Below are 21,897 nucleotides of genomic sequence, written 5' to 3' on the forward strand. Positions count from 1 at the left end.
CCTCCTGAGTAGCTGGGACTATAGGTAGCCATCAGCATACCTGGGTATTTTAACTATTTTTAGTAGAAATTGGGTTTTGTTCTGGCTCAGGCTGGTCTGGAACCCCTGACCTCCTACAATACACCTGTATCAGGGACACTGCCACTGCCCCAGCCACCTCCTCCCTGAGGTTTGCAGTGGACCACCGACCACCACCCTCCATAGCTGGGGGAAACAGGGACAAGGACCTGCTACCGCCACAAGGGACTAGGTGAGCTGAAATCTGAAATGGACTGGATGGAGGGCAAAGAAGAGTATTCTGAGCATGTGGAGACAGCATGATGAAAAAGCTTGCTGATTCCTAGTATAGAAAGCATTTTGGGAGGCGGAGACAAGATGGCTGACTGAAGCCAGCTTTCCATAGAGGCTCCCATCCAGAAGGAGAGTTAAAGGACAGAAATTTAGCAAGTAACCTGGTGGATTAGAGCTGCACCAAGAGAGAAGGTTGAAGAACGCACATCAACCCTGCTGAGGTGAGCTGCGACTCCAAGGATACAAACAAAAGGTAAAAAATCCATCACCAACTGGACGGGAGTCCCCTCCCCCATGAGAATGGCTCAGAGTGCCACACAAACAAATGAGCAGAGTTCCAAGGTCCTCTCACTACATTACACGGGAGAGACCCTCTGAAAACTGGACCTACCTCCCCTACTAGGGTGCCATGGCATTCTCCTGCCAGGCGTAAAACTGTATATATTCTCTACCTGCAATTCTGAGCTCCCAGCACTCCCCTCCACTCTCACTCTGAGGTCTGGAGGCCTGCCCCAGGAGTTCAGATTCTTGGGTGATTTCTTGAGGGGTGTGGACAGGGCCTGGACTGCAGCTGGTCTAGTGCTGATTCTGTGGCATGGGAGTAAGGAGAGGATGGTCGGCTGAGAGAGAACTGCACCGGAGTGGTGGTGCCCCAAGGTGGAGAGCAGCAGCTGTTTTTGGCAACAATAGGGCTCACCCCCGATATTCTGAAGTCACACCCCCTGCCTCTCTGGGCAAACAGAGGAGGCTGGGCATCCTCTCAGGTGGCAACCACCGCAGAACAGATCTGGGATGGAAACGCAGGCCCCTTGAGTAAAGGGTTTGCCTGAGGCGGTACTGGCCTAGGTGGAGCGCGGGTGCTAGAAAATGCACCCATAGTACTGGCTGACTCCCAGGGTGGGGAGAACCAAGACGACTGCTTTACTTAGCCTAAGACGCACCCGGCCCTCCAGGGACTGTCAGCTTAGACAAAGGAGTGCAGGAAGCTAGAATTGAAAGCTAACCGAGCTGTGAATACAAACCTTTGCAGCACCAAAGACAGGGCCTGAGGCACAGGTTCTGGGAACTCAAAACAATTTCTCTTCTGCAGGGGAATTTAGAAGGGACAGAAACAAATTTCCGCAAAGTTGTTCTGTTCTGTAAGTAACATCAATCGGGGTGGGGCTGGAACTGAGTGAACACCCCCCAGCCTCCATCAAGCACTTGAGGTTGTCAGTCCTCACCTCCCCCTGCTGAGCAGAGGCAAAGACCAGTGGCCTGGCTGAGCAGATATAGATTTCCTTGTGATCAGGCAGGTGCAAACGCTTGGAGTATCTGTTCAGGAGATACTTGGAGGCAACTGGGTCACAGTTCTGCGGGGCTATCACTGACTGGGTGTGACAGAGGTGCAAGGTGGGGAAGGAAGCATCAACCTTCCCAGACTAATCTATTTGGTGAGTGGGTCCTCCTGACTTCACGGAGCACCAGAGCAAATCACACTTGAGTTGTCAGCAGACCCCTGCAATCTTGTTGTCAGAGACTTTTTAAACTCTCCCACCTAAGACAGGTGCTGACTAAGACAATTGATTTGGATCTTTTGAACAGAGCCAATCACCAGAGGACTATCCAAGTGGTGCCATGGGTGTGTGGTTGTAGGAAGGTTTGATTTTCATTTTCCAATTATTACCTGTTGGGGGCGGGGCGACTTAATCGCTACAATTTCTTCACAGATGCCACTTCAACCCAGAGTAACTGTTTCACTAGGGTCGGAGAGAGACCAGCTGAAAACAAGACAGAACCACTTAGCCCCACCACACCAAACAGGTCCCCAGTTTCTCAGGCTGTAGCACTGTACGGGTCCTCAACAAAGCTCCAGGGGAAAAGTCAAACAGTGTAAAATAATCATGGGGTAGAATCAGTGGAAAAACTCTGGTAACATGAATAACCAGAATAGATCAACCCCCACCCCTCACCCCGTGGAAAGATATGGCAGATGTAACTGAAGATCCCATTCATAAACAACCTGCTGAGATATCAGAATAGAATTGAGAATTTGAATTGCAAACAAGATTAATAGAATGGAGGAAAATTTGGAATTAGAAATTCGAGGAGCAATTTAAGTTAGAATTAGAAATTGGAGGAGAAATTCAAAAGTTGTCTCAAGAATTTAACGAATTTAAAGACAAAACCACCAAAGATTTTGATGCACTGAAGCAAGAATTTGCAGTCCTCAAAGATCTGAAAAATCCAGGAGAATCCCTCAGTAACAGCTCCAAAACTCTCAAAGAGGAAGAGAAATGGAGAGCAAAAACAGATCATTCTCTCCGAGAGCTCTGGGATAATTCGAAGAAGGCTAATATCTCCCTCATTGGAATCCCTGAAAGTGATGAAGTGGCCTTGCTAGGCACAGAGGCCCTTCTCCATGAAACAATTAAAGAGAATTTTCCAGACATGCCAGGAGATTCTGAAACTTAGATAGCAGTTTCAGAACCGCAGCACGACTCAACCCGAATAAGGCATCCCCCAGGTATATCATAATTAACTTCACTAAAGCTAATATGAAGGAGAGAATTCTCAAAGCAGCCTGGCGTAAGAAATCCATTACCTACAAGGGAAGAATATTACAATGACTGCAGATCTCTCTGCTGAAACTTTTCAAGCCAGAAGACAGTGGTCATTGACTTTTAATCACCTACAGCAAAATAACTTTCAAACATGGATCCTGTATCCAGCTAAACTGAGTTTCATTTATGATGGAGAAATTAAATACTTTAATGACATTCATATGTTGAAGAAATTTGCCATAACCAAACCAGTTCTTCAGAACATTCTCAGACCTATCCTCCATAATGAAGAACCCAATCCTCCACCACAAAAGTAAACTCACTAAGAAACTTTTGATCAAACTCCAACTTCCACAGTGGCAAAAGGATTAAAAATGTCCACTGGACTTTCGAAAAACTTGATACCCAAAATTTTATCAGGCTTATCAATATTCTCCATTAATGTGAATGGCTTAAACTGTCCCCTAAAGAGGCACAGGTTGGCGGACTGGATACAAAAACTCAGGCCAGATGTTTGTTGCATACAAGAGTCACCTCTTAAAAGGTAAATATAGGCTCAGGTTGAAAGGTTGGTCATCTATATTTCAGGCAAATGGAAATCAGAAAAAAGCAGATGTTGCAATTCTATATGCAAACACAATAGGCTTTAAACCAACAAAAGTAAGGAAGGATAAGAATGGTCACTTCATATTTGTTAAGGGTAGTACTCAATATGATGATATCTCAATTATTAATATTTATGCAACCAACCAGAAAGTACCTCAATTTATAAGAGAAACTCTAACACACCTGAGCAACTTGATTTCCTCCAGCTCCATAAGTGTTGGAGATTTCAACACTCCTTTGGCAGTGTTGGATATATCCTCCAAGAAGAAGCTGAACAAAGAAATTTTAGATTTAAACTTAACCATCCAACATTTGTATTTAGTAGACATCTACAGAACATTTCATCCCAACAAAACTGAATACACATACTTCTCATCAGTCCACAGAACATACCCCCAGATTGATCACATCTTAGGTCACAAGTCTAACCTCAGTAAATTTAAAGGAATAGAGATTACTCCTTGCATGTTCTTGGACTACCATGAAATAAAAGTTGAACTCAGTAACAATGGGAATCTGCATACCCATACAAAAACATGGAAGTTAAATAACCTTATGTTGAATGATAGCTGGGTCAGAGATGAGATTAAGAAGGAAATTGCTAAATTTTTGGAAGAAAACGACAATGAAGACATGAATTATCAGAACCACTGTGATACCTCAAAGGTAGTCCTACGAGGGAAATTTATAGCACTGCAAACCTTCCTAAAGAGAACGGAAAGAGAGGAAATTAACAACTTAATGGGACATCTCAAGCAACTGGAAAAAGAAGAACATTCCAACCCCAAACTCAGTACAAGAAAAGAAATAACCAAATTAGAGCAGAATTAAATAAAATTGAAAACAAAAGAATTATACAACAGATCAATAAATCAAAAAGTTGTTTTTATGAAAAGGTCAATAAAATTGGTAAACCTTTGGCTAACCTAACCCAGAAAAAAAAGAGTAAAATGTCTATTTTCATCAATCAGAAATGAGAAGGATGAAATAACCACAGACTCCTCAGAAATTAAAAAAATTCTTAATGAATATTACAAAAACTATTCTCAGAAATAGGAAAATCTGAGGGAAAATGACCAATACTTGGAAGCACATCACCTTGCAAGACTTAGCCAGAATCGAGTGGAAATGTTGAACAGGCCTATATCAAGTTCTGAAATAGCATCAACCATACGAAATCTCCCTAAAAAGAAAAGCCCAGGACCAGATGGCTTCACATCAGAATTCTACCAAACCTTTAAAGAACAACAAGTACCTATATTACTCAGCCTGTTCCAAAATATAGAAAAAGAAGGAAAACTACCTAATACGTTCTGTGAAGCAAACATCACCCTGACCCCCAAACAAGGAAAAGACAAAAGAAAAGAAAATTATGGACCAATATCAGTAATAAATATAGATGCAAAAATATTCAACAAGATCCTAACAAACAGAATCCAGCAACATATTGAACAAATTATACATCATGACCAAGTCGGTTTTATCTTAGGGTCCCAAGGCTGGTTCAATTTAGATAAATCTATAAGTATAATTTAGCACATAAAGAAATTAAAAAACAAAGAACATATGAATCTCTGAATTGATGCATAAAAAGCTTCTGATAATATTCAGCATCCCTTCATGATCAGAACACTTAAGAGAATTGGTGTAAAAGGGACATTTCTTAAACTAATGGAGGCCATCTACAGCAAACCCACAGCCAATATCGCATTGAATGGAGTTAAATTGAAATTATTTCCCTTCAGATCAGGAACCAGACAAGGGTGCCCATTGTCTCCAGTGCTCTTTAACATTGTAATGGAAGTTTTAGCCATTGCAATTAGGGAGGAAAAGGCGATCAAGGGTATCCATATTGGTTCAGAAGAGATCAAACTTTCACTCTTCGCAGATGATATGATTGTATATCTGGAAAACACCAGGGATTTGACTACAAAACTCTTAGAAGTGATCAAGGAATACAGCAGCGTCTCAGGTTACAAAATCAACATTCATAAATCAGTAGCCTTTATATATACCAACAATAGTCAAGCTGAAAAAAAAAGGTAAGGACTCTATAGCATTCACAGTAGTGCCAAAGAAGATGAAATATTTGGGAGTTTATCTAACAAAGGACGTGAAAGACCTCTATAAAGAGGGCTATGAAAGTCTAAGAAAAGAAATAGCTGAAAACGTTAACAAATGGAAAAACATACCATGCTCATGGCTGGGAAGAATCAACATTGTTAATGTGTCCATACTACTCATAGTAATATACAATTTTAATGCAATCCCTATTAAGTCTCCATTGTCATACTTTAAAGATCTTGAAAAATTAATAGTTCATTTAATATGTAATCAGAAAAAACCTTGAATAGCCAAGACATTACTCAGAAATAAAAACAAAGCAGGAGGAATCACGCTACCTGACCTCAGACTATACTATAAATCGATAGTGATCAAAACAGCATGGTACTGGCAAAAAAACCCCAGATAGGTAGATGTATGAAACAAAATAGAGAAAAAAGAGATTAACCTAGCTACTTACCATTATTTGATCTTTGACAAGCCAATTTAAAACAATCAGTAGGGAAAAGATTTTCTATTTAACAAATGGGGCTGGGTGAACTGGCTGGCATTCTGTAGAAGACTGAAACTGGACCCACACCTTTCACCATTAACTAAGATAGACTCTCACTGGATTAAGATTTAAACTTAAGACATGAAACTAGAAAAATACTAGAAGAGAGTGCAGGGAAAACCCTTGAAGAAATCGGTCTGGGCGAGTATCTTATGAGGAGGACCACCCAGGCAATTGAAGTAGCTTCAAAAATACTCTACTGGGACATGATCAAAATAAAAAGCTTCTGCACAGCCAAGAACACAGTAAGTAAAGTAAGCAAACATCCCTCAGAATGGGAGAAGATATTTGCAGGTTATGTCTCGACAAAGGTTTAATAACCAGAATCCACAGAGAAGTCAAATGTATAAGCAAGAGAAAAACAAGTTATCCCATCCCAGGCTGGGCAAGGGACTTGAAGAGAAACTTCTCTGAAGAAGACAGGCACACAGCCTACAGACAAATGAAAAAATGCTCATCGTCTTTAATCATCAGAGAAATGCAAATCAAAACTACCTTGAGATACCATCTAACTCCAGTAAGATTCGCCCACATCACAAAATCCCAAGACCAGAGATGTTGGCGTGGATGTGGAGAAAAGGGAACACTTCTACACTGCTGGTGGGAATGCAAATTAATACATTCCTTTTGGAAAGATGTTTGGAGAACACTTAGAGATTTAAAAATAGACCTGCCATTCAATCTTATAATTCCTCTTCTCGGTATATAACCAGAAGACCAAAAATCACATTACAACAAAGACATTTGCACCAGAACGTTTATTGCAGCCCAATTCACAATTGCTATGTCATGGAAAAAGCCCAAGTGCCCATCGATCCATGAATGGATTAATAAACTGTGGTATATGTACACCATGGAACATTATGCAGCCTTAAAGAAAGATGGAGACTTTACCTCTTTCCTGTTTACATGGATGGAGCTGGAACATATTCTTCTTAGTAAAGTATCTCAAGAATGGAAGAAAAAGTATCTAGTGTGCTCAGCCCTACTATGAAACTAATTGTTGGCTTTCATATGACAGCTATAACCCAGTTATAACCTAAGAATATGGGGAATGCGGAGGGGGAGGGGAGTGATGGGGGAAAATGGGCAGAGCGAGGGTGATTGGTGGGATTTCACCTGCGGTGCATCTTACAAGGGTACATGTGAAACTTAGTAAATGTAGAATATAAATGTCTTAACACAATAACTAAGAAAATGCCAGGAAGGCTATGTTAACCAGTGTGAAGAAAATGTGTCAAACGTTCTATAAAACAAGTGTATGGTGCCCCATGATCGCATTAGTGTACACAGCTATGATTTAATAAAAAAAAATACATGTTTCTCAGGCTCCCAAATTGCTACGATTACAGTTATGTGCCACTCCTTTAGACTTTGAGCATTTTTTTTTTTTTGTCACCTAAGTCTATATCCTTTGTCTGGCTCTTAAAACAAAGGCAGCTACCTTTTGTTAGTATAGTATTTGCTTTAGGTTCTTTGGGAACAAACTAGGATAAAAAAAGACATTTGTTCTTAAAGAACAATCCCATTACCAGGTATCTACCCCGAAGAAAAAAACCATTTTATCATACGGACATTTGCACTAGATTGTTTATCATAGCTCAATTTATAGTTACTAAGATGTGGAAACAAACCAAGTGTCCATTAACATATTAATGGATTAATAAACTGTTATATATATATGGAATACTTTTCAGCCATGAAAACTGGAGGCTTTACATGTTTTGCATTAACCTGGATGGAGTTGAAACACATTCTTCCTAGTGAAGTATCAGAAAAACAAATGCAAGTATCCAATGTACTCAATATAATATGAAGCCAATTGTGGAAGTAGTACATGCCCACACCAGAGAAAAACTGAATTCAATTCATATTGTGGGGAGGGGAAAACATGGGGATGGAGGAGGATTGGTGCATTCCCACGTAGTGGGCACAATGTAAGGGTATATGGTGCACTTACTTGGTGTGGGAAACAATTACCAAAGGGACTTTACCCAACAGATGCAATGATTGTAACCTAATCATTTGTACCCTCATTAATCTGAAGTAAAAAATTTAAAAATGTACAATATATATTTGCTGAATTTGATGAGAAATAATGTGAAAATCACCTAGAATATTTCAGAATAATGAAGGTGTTACTAGGTCCAGTCTACTATCTATGTATACTTAAGAGTATTAGTAAGACCTCTGCACACTTATAGATGTTTCAATAAAAGTATTTAAGTGTGGGGGAGGCAGAGCAAGATGGCAGCCAAGTAACAGGTTCTTTACAACCTGGCGCAGTGAGATTGGGGACACAAGACTCCAGGCACCTCTAGGTTGTGGGCTAGATCCAGAATAATACATTTGGGGATGCAGGGAGTCAGCAGGAGACTTCTGGATTCCAGGAGGAGGACAAAAACAGTGGAAAAGTGGCAAGTGGTTGTGTTTGGTCTAAGGTCGTGGCAGCTGCCTTGGCTGTAACTACAGTAGCAGTGACACTGTAAACAGGGAAGGCCTTCCCTACTAGTTGTTTTGTTTTTTTGGACTTGGGCAGTTGTTTGAATTACCCTGGGAAACCTTGGGCGAGTGTGCAAGTGACTTTGAGTGGTGTCCACAGTCTGGAACTGAGCTTCTGGGCCGGAACAGAGCTTTCATTGATTGGCTGTGGGCTGTGTACAGCCATTGTGGGAGAGCTGTTCTTCAGGCTCTGCTCTCAGGGACCCAGAGTGAGCTAGTGCTGGGAGACCTTGGGCAAGTGATCAAGTGACTTTGAACAGTGCCCAGAGGCCAGGACTGAGACACCAAGGAAAAGCAGAGATTTTATTCCTTGGCAGTAGGAGAGATGCCTTGAAACCTTGGCCCTGGAGCATAGAGCAAGCCAACTTTGGTGCACCTGATAACCAGGCAGCCACTTCAGGACAGATCCGAGCAATAAATGCTTTCCTGGGAAACTCTCTGCTTAGCCAAGGCTCATGGTTTGAAGTGTTTTTTAAGCGGGCTGAGGAGAGATTCATGCTATAAACTCGTTGGGGATTGAGGGCAAAGGAGTCAGCAGAGGCCTCCAGACTCCATCTTATACAGCTGTATCAGCATTGTGATTAGCATCTCATACCCTAAATTTTCTTTCTGTTTTTGTTTTTGTTTGTTTTCCATTTTTTTATTTCAACTTTCCCCCACTAGACTTTAACTTTTCATTTTTTTCTTCATTTTACTATGGTAAATATATTTTTTTCATTATTGCCTTAATTAATAATAAGAACTTCATTTTTGCTAATTGTTCTGCCCATGTTATTTGTTTTTTTCCCTCACTTTTAACCTGTAAGGTTTTTTGTTACTTTGTTTGGTTGGATTTATAGTATTTTTGTTTTTCTTCTCTATTGGGTGGAGGTGGGGTATTGTGTCCACTCAGGCTTGCAAAGAGCTGCAGACCCCAACGGTACAGAACCCCCAGAGGTTGGGAGTTTTTTTTTTTTTTTTTTTTTTGTAGAGACAGAGTCTCACCTTATCGCCCTCGGTAGAGTGCCGTGGCATCACACAGCTCACAGCAACCTCCACCTCCTGGGCTGAAGTGATTCTCTTGCCTCAGCCTCCCAAGTAGCTGGGACTACAGGTGCCTGCCACAACGCCCGGCTATTTTTTTGTTGCAGTTTGGCCGGGGCTGGGTTTGAACCCGCCACCCTCAGCATATGGGGCTGGCCCCCTACCCACTGAGCCACAGGTGCCGCCAGAGGTTGGGAGTTCTTAAGGTGTGGGTCAAAGTACCCTACTTTACACCTTTACTACTCCTATCTCCCTCTTTCTGGGCTTCTCTTCTTTTTGTTATTCTTTCATTTTACTCACCTTCTATCCTTCCTCTTTTTTCATTTTTTTATCTTTTTTCCCTTCTTGCTCTTCAATCTTCTCATCCTTGTAGTCCGGTACTAAACGGACACAGCAACACGTTAGGTCAGAGCAAAAGGAAAATTAGGTCAACAAAACAGACAAAAGAAAACACTCATGAGGAAGAAATCCTGGCAACATGAAAAAGCAGACCAGAACAACCCCCCAGGGACCAGGAGGAGCTACTACATGGGATTCCACCTTTAAAGAAATGTTAAAAATGACAAAAGGTGAATTTAAAATACAGATGATGAAAGCAATGAAGGAAATTGCTGAGGAAGTAAAAAAAAAAAGGAAATCCTAAAACAGAATCAAATAAAATAAATGATCTGAAGAATCTAGAAAGTATAGCTGAAGTAATTCAAGCCATCAATTAGGGAACTTAAAGGTGCAGTAGAAAGTATCACTAACAGATTAGACAATGCAGAAAAAAGAATCTCAGAGGTTGAGGACATAGCTCTTGAGGTAACTCAGCTACTTAAAGAGGCAGGAAAGAAGAGAAAGGAAGCAGAATATTCATTGACAGAATTATAGGACTTCATGAAATGTTCAAACATACAAGTTATAGGTATCCCAGAAGGGGTAGAAGAATGCCCCAGAGTAGTGGAAGCCAACTTAGAGAATATCATAAATAAAAATTTCTGGGGAGAGGCAAGATGGCCGACTGGAGCCCAGCTTTCCACAAAGGCTCCCATACAGAAGGAGAGTTAATGGACAAAAGCTTATCAAGTAAGCTGATGGTTTAGAGCTGAGCCAAGGGAGAAGACTGAATAGTGCACATCACCCCTATCGAGGTGAGCTGTGACCCCAAGAAAACACAATAGGTACAAAACCCATCACAAAGTGGACAGGAGTCCCCTCCCCCATGAGAACAGCTCGCAGTGTACTTTCTACAAACAAGTGAGCAGAGTTCAGATCTCCTATTTTATCCCATGGGAGAGAATCTCTAAAAACTGGAACCCCTTCTCTAGAGAGAACCCACTTGTGGGCCTTGGCATTCTCTCACCAGGTATAAAACTGAACATATATTCTACCCACAATTTTGAACTCCAGAACTCCACTCCCACCCCAAAGTCTGGAAGCCTGTCCCCACATGGCGTCCAGACTCTTTGGAAATTTCCCAAGAGGAACGGGCAAGGCATGTGCTGCTACAAGTCTGTGCTAAATCAGCAGGACAGGTGTAAAGCAGGGACTGTGGAGTGAGGGAGCCAAGTGGGAGAGGGAGAAACGGTGTCCGGCAGAAGAATTCAGCATTGGTGGGAGTGCCAGTGAGAAAAACAGGGCTCACATTCCTGGTGGTATTTCAGAAAAACACTTCCTGTCTCTTAGCAAACAGGGGGAGCTGGGCCTCGACTCCAGTGGGAGCCATGGGTGGAGCAGATATGGGACAAAAACTCAGGCCCTGTGAGCAAAGGGTATGCCTGTGGTGATACCTGCCCAGGCAGGATTTGGAGAAGACTAACGCTAGAATTCGTGAGCACAGAGGCTGCATACTCCCAGGGCCAGGCTGAGTCAGAATTGCTGCTTTTGTGACCCCAAGATACACCTTGTCTCTAGTAAATCATAGCCAGGACAAAAAGGCACCTGGCAGTGGTATCAGCCCGGGGTGAGACAGGAACTGAGAGCCCTTTGTGAGCTCTAATCATGCCTGCCCCAACAAAAAGTGCAATGGACACAGAGACATAAGCTCTGTGAGAATTTTTGCAGTGGAGGGTGGGTTCAAATCGCAGCTTCTTTCAATGCAAAACGTGCCTGGCCCATGGAAGAACACATCCAGGACAGCAACACAAATTCCATGAGAATATAAGTGGGAGCAGTATCAGCCCTGGGCAGGGTTGGAAATGAGAGACACTCCCCAGCTTCCAGTGAGCACCTGAGGTAGTCAGGCTTTAGCTCCCACTGTCGGCTGGTGGCAGAGTGTGGCAGCAAGCCTGAGGAGACATTGATTTTCCTGTGACCCTGGCAGGTGCAAATCCCTGGAGCATTTGCTCATTGGAGGGAACTGGGCCGCAGCCCCGCAGGGTTACTAGTGAATGGGTGTGACAGAGGTGCAAGGTGGGGAAAGATGTATCAACTTCCCCAGACTAACTCATTTGCTGAGCAGGCCTTTCTACTCCATGGTGCACCAGAGTGAGCCACACTTCAGCTGTCAGTAGACCCCTGCCATCTAGTTGATGGAGACTTATTGAACTCTCCCACTTGAGAGTTGGTGCTGACTGGGACAATTAGCTTGGAACTCGTGACCTGGAGCAATCACCCAAGTACCCTCCCAGGTGGTACCCTGGTTGTCTTGTAGTGGGAAAGTTTGATTTTCCTCTTCCAGTTGTTGCCTGTGGGGGGCAAGGTGACATAGTTGCTTGTATTTCTCCAAAGCTGAGACATCAACTCAGAGTCACTGATTCACTGGGATTGGACAGAGACCAGCTGAATACAAGACAGATTCACCTAGCCCCACCACACAAAGCAGGTCCCCAGAGTCACAGGCTGTATTACTGTATGAATCCTTTGCAAAGCTGTAGGGGAAAAGCTGCAGTCATCAGTCCCAGCGCTTTGGAAAGGGGCTGGTTAATCACTACTCCAGGAGCCTCCAGTCCAATTTCACCTTACCTGCACATCTAACCAAATGGTGAAAAATAATCGTGGGTGTATCAGTGGATAAACTCTGGTAACATGAATAATCAGAGTAGATCAACTTCCCCAGGATAGACAAAATGAACACACAAAAAGATCCCATTCATAAACAAATGGCTGAGATGTCAGAAATCAAATTTAGAATATGGATGGCAAATAAGATTAACACAATGGAGATAAAGTTGGAATTAGACACTCTAGGAATAATTCAAAAGTTGTCTAAAGAATTCAATGAAAAAATCACCAAAGATTTTGACACATTGAGAAAAGAATTTGTAGCCCTCTACCATATAAGAAATACAGTAGAATCCCTCAGTAACAGAATGGAGCAGGCAGAAGAAAGGATTTCTGATATCGAATACAAAGCCTTTGAATGATCCCAAGTGTTCAAAAAGGAAGAAAAGTGGAGAGCAAAAACGAATCATTCTCTAAGAGAGCTGTGGGATAATTCCAAAAAGAAAACATTCACCTTATGGGAGTTCCTGAAAGAGATGAGGTTGTTTCAAAAGGTCCAGATGCTCTACTGCAAGAGATAACCGAGCAGATCTTCCCAAACTCGTCAAGTGATTCTAAAATTCAGAGAACAGACAGTTTCAGAACGCCAGCACGACTCAACCCAAATAAAGCATCTCCCAGACACACTGTAATTAACATCACCAAAGTTAATATAAAAGAGAAAATTCTGCAAGCAGCCAAACATAAGAAAACCATAACCTACAAGGGTAAGTATATTAAAATGACTGCAGACCTCTCTGCAGAAACTTCTCAAGCCAGAAGACGATGTTCATCTACTTTTAACCTCATAAAACATAACAACTTTCAACACAGGATCCTACGTTTAGCCAAACTGACTTTCATTTATGATGGAGAAATTAAATACTTTAATGATATTCATATGTTGAAGAAATTTACCATAACTAAAACAGCTCTCCAGGATATTCTATAACCCATGCTTCACAATGAAAAGCACAATGCTCTAACACCAAATTAAACTCACTCAGAAACTTTTTATTATTTCTAATTTTTTAATTTTTTTTTTAAGTTTATTTATTTATTTATTTTTTTTTTTTTTGGCTGGGGCTGGGTTTGAACCCGCCACCTCTGGCATATGGGACCAGCGCCCTACTCCTTGAGCCACAGGTGCCACCCACTAATTTTTTAATTTTTAATTATTATTTTTCTTTTGGCTGGGGCTGGGTTTGAACCAACCACCTCCAGCATATGGAGCCAGCACCCTACTCCTTTGAGCCACAGGCACCACTCAAACTCAAAAACTTTTGATCAATTCCCAACTTCCACAGAGGCAAAAGGATTAAAAATATCCACTAAACTTTTGAAAAACTCAACACCCAAAATACAACCAGGGTTATCAATACTCTCAATTAATGTGAATGGCTTAAATTGTCCTCTAAGGAGGCACAGATTGACTGGGTACAAAAACTCAGGCAAGATATCTACTACATACAGGAATCTCATCTTACCTTAAAACATAAATATAGACTCAGGGTGAAAGGATGGTCATCTATAATTCAGGCAAATGGCCATCAGAAAAAAGCAGGTGTTGCAATTTTATTCGCAGATACATTAGGCTTTAAACCAACAAAAGTTAGGAAAGACCAGGATGGTCACTACAAATTCATTAAGAGAAACACTCAAAATGACGAAATTTTAATTATTAATATTTATGCGGCCAAACAAAATGCTCCTCAATTTATAAGGGAAACCCTAACAGACATGAGCAAGTTGATTTCCACCAGTACCATAATAGTTGGGAGATTTTAACACCCCTTTGGCAGCGTTGGATAGATCCTCCTGTAAGAAACTAAGCAAAGAAATTTTAGACTTAATATTATCCATTCAACAATTGGATTTAACAGACATCTACAAAACATTTCATCCTAACAAAACTGAATACACATTCTTCTCATCAGCCCATGGAACATGCTCCAACATTAATCACATCTGAGGTCACAAGTCTAAACTCAGAAAATTTAAAAGAATAGTAATTATTCCTTGCATTTTTCTCAGACCAACATGGAATAAAATTTGAACTTAGTAACAACAGGAATCTGCATACTCATAAAAAACATAGAAGTTAAATAACCTTATGATGAATGATAGCTGGGTCATAAACAAGATTAAGAAGGAAATTACCAAATTTTGGAACAAAATAGAAATGAAGACACGAATTACAAAAACCTCTGGGATACTGCAAAGGAAGTCCTAAGAGGGAAATTTAAAGCACTGTAAGCCTTCTTCCAGAGAATAGAAAGAGAGGAAGTTAACACTTAATGGCACATCTCAAGCAACTGAGAAAGGAAGAACATTCCAACCCAAAACCCAGAAGAAGAGAATAACCAAAATTAGAGAAGAATTAAATGAAATTGAAAACAAAAGAATTATACAACAGATAATTAAATCAAAAGGTTGGTTTTCTGAAAAGGTCAATAAAATAGATAAACCTTTGGTTAACATAACCAGGAAAAAAATACAGTAAGATCTTTAATTTCATCAATCAGAAATGGTATAGGTGAAATAACAGACTCTTCAGAAATTGAAAAATTTCTTATTGAGTATTACAAGAAATTCTATTATCAGAAATACAAAAATTTGAAGGGAATATACCAATACTTGGAAGCACATCACCTTCCTAGACTTAGTCAGAATAAAGGGAAAATGTAGAACAGACCTATATCAAGTTCTGAAATAGCATCAACTATACGAAATTTCCCTAAAAAGAAAAGCCTGGAACCAGATGGCTTCACGTGAGAATTCTACCAAACCACTAAAGAGGAACTATTACCTATATTACCTAACTATTTCCAAAATATAGAAAAAGAAGGTATACTACACAACACATTCTATGAAACAAACATCACCGTGATCACCAAACCAGGATAAGACCCAATAGGAAAAGCAAATTATAGACCAGCATTATAAATGAATATTGATGTAAAACTATTCAATAAGATCCTAGCAAACAAATTATATACCATGACCAAGTGGGTTTTATCCCAGAGTCTTAAGGAAGGATCAATATCTATAAATATAATACATCACATAAACAAATTTAAAAACAAATATCATTTGATTCTCTCAATTGATGCAGAAAAAGCTTTTCATAATATCCAGCATCCTTTCATGATCAGAACACTTAAGAAAATTGGTATAGAAGGGACATTTCTTAAACTGATAGAGGCCATCTACAACAAACTCACAGGCAATATTATATTGAGTGGAGTAAAATTACAACATTTCCACTCAGATCAGGAACCAAGCAAATTGCCCACTGTCTTCATTGCTTTTTAACATTGTAATGGAAGTCTTAGCCATTGTGATCAGGCAAGAGAAGGCTATCAAGTGTATCAATATAGGGTCAAAGGAGATCAAACTTTCACTCTTGACAGATGATATGATTGTATACCTGGAAATCCCCAGGGACTCAACAGCAAAACTCTTAGAAGTGATCAAAGAATACAGCAGCATCTCAGGATACAAAATCAATACATACAATTCAGTAGCATTTTTATATACCGATAATATTCATCCTGAAAAATAGTCAAGGACTTGATTCCTTTGACAGTAGTGCAAAAGAAGATGAAATATTTTGGTATTTACCTAACAAAGGATGTAAAAGATCTCTATAGAGAAAACTATGAAACTCTGAGAAAAGAAATTGCTGAAGATGTTAATAAATGGAAAATGCTCATGGCTGGGAAGAATCAATATTGTTAAAATGTCCATAATACCCAAAGCAATATATAATTTTAATTCAATCCCTATTTAAAAACCACTGTCATACTTTAAACACCTGGAAAAAATAATACTGTGTTTTATATGGAATCAGAAAAAACCTTGAATAGCCAAGACATTACTCAGAAATAACAAATCGGAAGGAATCATGCTTCCAGACTTCAGACTATATTATAAATTGATAGTGATCAAAACAGCATGGCACTGGCACAAAAATAGAGAGGTAGATATATGGAACAGAATTAAAGAACAAGAGGTGAACCCAGACACTTATCATCATTTGATTTTCAATAACCCTATTAAAAATATAAATTGGGAGAAAGATTCACTATTCAATAAATGGTGCTGGATGAATTGACTGGCACCTTGTAGAAGACTGAAACTGGACCCACATCTTTCTCCTCTAACAAAAATTGACTCTCACTGGTTAAAGGGCTTAAACTTAAGATACAAAACTATAAATATTCTTAGACAGAGTGCAGGGGAAACACTTGAGAAAATTGGCCTGGGAGAATACTTCATGAGGAAGACACCCCGGGCAATTGAAGCAACATCAAAAATACATTACTGGGATCTGATCAAATTAAAAAGCTTCTGCACTGCCAAGAACACACAAAGTAAAGCAAATAGACAGCCCTCAGAATGTGAGAGGATTTTCGCAAGTTATACTACCAGCAAAGGGCTAATAACCAGAATTCACAGAGAACTCAAACTTATTACTAAGCAAAACACAAGTGATCCCATTTAATTGTGGGCAAGAGACATGAACAGAAGCTTCTCTGAAGAAGACCAGCACATGGCCTACAGACACATGAAAAATGCTCATCATCTTTATTTTTTTTATTTTTTTTTAATTTTTTTATTAAATCATAACTGTATACAATGATATGATTATGGGGCATCATACACTCACTTCATAAACCATTTGACACATTTTTATCACAGTGGTTAACATAGCCTTTCCGGCGTTATCTCAGTTACTGTGCCAAAACATTTATATTCTACATTTACCAAGTTTCGCAAATACCCCTGTAATATGCACCACAGGTGTGATCCCACCGATTCCCCTCCCTCTACCCACCCCCCCCTTTCCCACTTCCCCCTATTGTTAAGTTCTAGCTGGGTTATAGCTTTCATGTGAGAGTCCCAAATTAGTTTCATAGTAGGGCTGTGTACATTGGGTATTTTTTCTTCCATTCTTGGGATACTTTACTAAGAAGAATATGTTCCAGCTCCATCCATGTAAACATGAAAGAGGTAAAGTCTCCATCTTTCTTTAAGGCTGCATAGTATTCCATGGTACACATATACCACAATTTATTAATCCATTCGTGGATCGATGGGCACTTCGGCTTTTTCCATGACTTAGCAATTATGAATTGGGCTGCAATAAACATTCTGGTACAAATATCTTTGTTATGTTGTGATTTTTGGTCTTCTGGGTATATGCCCAGCAGAGGAATTACAGGATTGAATGGCAGATCTATTTTTAGATCTCTGAGTGTTCTCCATATATCTTTCCAAAAGGAATGTATTAATTTGCATTCCCACCAGCAGTGCAGAAGTGTTCCCTTTTCTCCACATCCACGCCAACATCTCTGGTCTTGAGATTTTGTGATATAGGCTAGTCTCATTGGAGTTAGATGATATCTCAAAGTAGTTTTGATTTGCATTTCTCTGATGATTAAAGATGATGAGCATTTTTTCATATGTCTGAAGGCCGTGCGCCTGTCTTCTTCAGAGAAGTTTCTCTTCAAATCCCTTGCCCAGCCTGCGATGCGATCCCTTGTTTTTTTCTTGCTGATGCGTTTGAGTTCTCTGTGGATTCTGGTTATTAAACCTTTGTCAGAGTTATACCCTGCAAATATCTTCTCCCATTCTGAGGGCTGTCTGCTTGCTCTGCTTACTGTGTTCTTAGCTGTGCAGAAGCTTTTTAGTTTGATCAAGTCCCAGTAGTGTATTTTTGAAGCTGCTTCAGTTGCCCGGGGGGTTCTCCTCATGAAATACTCACCCAGACCAATTTCTTCAAGGGTTTTCCCTGCATTCTCCTCTAGTATTTTTATAGTTTCATGTCTTAAGTTTAAATCTTTAATCCAATGAGAGTCTATCTTAGTTAATGGTGAAAGGTGTGGGTCCAATTTCAGTCTTCTGCAGGTTGCCAGCCAGTTCACCCAGCACCATTTGTTAAATAGGGAATCTTTTCCCCACTGAATGTTTTTAATTGGCTTGTCAAAAATCAAATAGCGGTAAGTAGCTGGATTCATCTCTTGGTTCTCTATTCTATTCCAGATATCTACTTCTCTGTTTTTGTGCCAATACCATGCTGTTTTGATCACTATCGATTTGTAGTAAAGTCTGAGGTCTGGTAGTGTGATTCCTCCTGTTTTGTTTTTATTTCTGAGTAATGTCTTGGCTATTCGAGGTTTTTTCTGATTCCATATAAAACGAAGTAATGTTTTTTCAAGATCTTTAAAATATGACAGTGGAGCTTTAATAGGGAGTGCGTTGAAATTATATATTGCTTTGGGTAGTATGGACATTTTGATAATGTTGATTCTTCCCAGCCATGAGCATGGTATGTTTTTCCATTTGTTAACATTTTCAGCTATTTCTTTTCTTAGAGTTTCATAGTTCTCTTTATAGAGATCTTTCACGTCTTTTGTTAGGTAAACTCCCAAATATTTCATCTTCTTTGGCACTACTGTGAATGGGATAGAGTCCTTAACTGCTTTTTCAATTTGACTGTTGTTGGTGTATATAAAGGCTACCGATTTATGAATGTTGATTTTGTAACCTGAGACGCTGCTGTATTCCTTGATCACTTCTAGGAGTTTTGTAGTAGAGTCCCTAGTGTTTTCCAGATACACAATCATATCATCTGCGAAGAGCGAGAGTTTGATCTCTTCTGACCCTATATGGATACCCTTGATCGCCTTTTCTTCCCTAATTGCGGTGGCTAAAACTTCCATTACAATGTTGAAAAGCAATGGAGACAATGGGCAGCCTTGTCTGGTTCCTGATCTGAGTGGAAATGATTCCAATTTAACTCCATTCAATATGATATTGGCTGTGGGTTTGCTGTAGATAGCCTCTATCAGTTTAAGAAAAGTCCCTTCTAGACCAATTTTCTTGAGTGTTCTGATCATGAAGGGATGCTGGATATTATCAAAAGCTTTTTCTGCATCAATTGAGAGAATCATATGGTCTTTGTTTTTTAATTTGTTTATGTGCTGAATTACATTTATAGATTTACGTATATTGAACCAGCCTTGAGACCCTGGGATAAAACCAACTTGGTCATGATGTATAATTTGTTTGATGTGTTGCTGGATTCTGTTTGTTAGGATCTTGTTGAATATTTTTGCATCTATATTCATTAGTGATATTGGTCTATAATTTTCTTTTCTTGTTGGGTCTTTTCCTGGTTTTTGGATCAGGGTGATATTTGCTTCATAGAACGTGTTGGGTAGTCTTCCTTCTTTTTCTACATTTTGGAACAGGTTGAGTAATATAGGTACTAATTCCTCTTTAAAGGTTTGGTAGAATTCTGACGTGAAACCATCTGGTCCCGGGCTTTTCTTTTTAGGGAGGTTTTGTATAGTTGATGCTATTTCTGAACTTGATATGGGTCTGTTCAACATTTCCACTTGATTCTGGTTAAGTCTTGGAAGGTGGCATGCTTCCAAGTATCGGTCTATTTCCTTCAGATTTTCATATTTCTGAGAATAAAGTTTCTTGTAATATTCATTAAGGATTTTTTGGATTTCTGATGAGTCTGTGGTTATTTTGTCTTTGTTGTTTCTGATTGATGATATTGGAGATTTTACTCTTTTTTTTCCTGATTAGGTTGGCCAGAGGTTTATCTATTTTATTGACCTTTTCAAAAAACCAGCTTTTTGATTTATTGATCTGTTGTATTATTCTTTTGTTTTCAATTTCATTTAATTCTGCTCTAATTTTGGTTATTTCTTTTCTTCTACTGGGTTTGGGGTTGGAATGTTCTTCCTTTTCCAGTTGCGTGAGATGTCCCATTAAGTTGTTAACTTCCTCTCTTTCCGTTCTCTTGAGGAAGGCTTGCAGTGCTATAAATTTCCCTCTTAGAACTGCCTTTGCAGTGTCCCAGAGGTTCTGATAGCTTGTGTCTTCATTGTCATTTTGTTCCAAAAAATTGGTGATTTCTTTCTTAATCTCATCTCTGACCCAGCTATCATTCAGCATAAGGTTATTTAACTTCCATGTTTTTGTATGGGTATGCAGATTCCTGTTGTTACTCAATTCAAGTTTTATTCCATGATGGTCCGAGAAGATGCATGGAATAATTTCTATTCCTTTAAATTTACTGAGGTTAGACTTGTGACCTAAAATGTGATCAATTTTGGAGTAAGTTCCGTGGGCTGATGAGAAGTATGTGTATTCAGTTTTGTTGGGATGAAATGTTCTGTAGATGTCTGCTAAATCTAAATATTGGATGGTTAGGTTTAAATCTAAGATTTCTTTGCTCAGCTTCTTTCTGGAGGATCGATCCAACACTGCCAAGGGAGTGTTGAAATCTCCAACGATTATGGAGCTGGAGGAAATCAAGTTACTCATGTCTGTTAGAGTTTCTCTTATAAATTGAGGTGCATTCTGGTTGGGTGCATAGATATTAATAATTGAGATCTCGTCATATTGAGTATTACCCTTAACAAATATGAAGTGACCATTCTTGTCCTTCCTTACTGTTGATGGTTTAAAGCCTACTGTATCTGCAAATAAAATTGCAACACCTGCTTTTTTCTGATTACCATTTGCCTGAAATATGGATGACCATCCTTTCACCCTGAGTCTGTATTTGTCTTTTAAGTTGAGATGTGACTCTTGTATGCAACAAATATCTGGCTTGAGTTTTTGTATCCACTCAGCTAACCTATACCTCTTTAGAGGACAGTTTAAGCCATTCACATTGATGGAGAGTAAGGATAAGTCTGGTGGAATTTTGGGTATCGAGTTTTTCAAAGGTCCACTGGACATTTTTAATCCCCTCGCCAGTGTGGAAGTTGGAGTTTGATCCGAAGTTTCTGAGTGAGTTTACTTTTGTGGTATAGGATTGGGTTGGTCATTGTGGAGGATAGGTCTGAGAACATCCTGAAGAGCTGGTTTACTTATTGCAAATTTTTTCAACATATGAATGTCATTGAAGTATTTAATTTCTCCATCATAGATGAAACTCAGTTTAGCTGGATACAAGATCCTGGGTTGAAAGTTTTTTTGCTTTAGGAGATTAAAAGTTGATGACCAGCCTCTTCTTGCTTGAAAAGTTTCAGCAGAGAGATCTGCAGTTATTCTAATATTCTTACCTTTGTACGTTATAGTTTTCTTTCGCCGGGCTGCTTTGAGAATCTTCTCTTTCATGTTAATTTTAGTGAAGCTAATTATGATATGTCTGGGAGATGGCTTATTGGGCTTGAATCGTGCTGGGGTTCTGAAGCTGTCTGCTATCTGAATTTCAGATTCTCTAGGCATGTCTGGAAAATTTTCTTTCATAATTTCATGTAGAAGGGCCTCTGTGCCCTTGGCTGCCACTTCATCAGTCTCCGAAATTCCTGTAACCCT

Source organism: Nycticebus coucang, chromosome X (genome assembly GCF_027406575.1).
Source record: "Nycticebus coucang isolate mNycCou1 chromosome X, mNycCou1.pri, whole genome shotgun sequence".
In the NCBI taxonomy this organism is placed as follows: domain Eukaryota; kingdom Metazoa; phylum Chordata; class Mammalia; order Primates; family Lorisidae; genus Nycticebus; species Nycticebus coucang.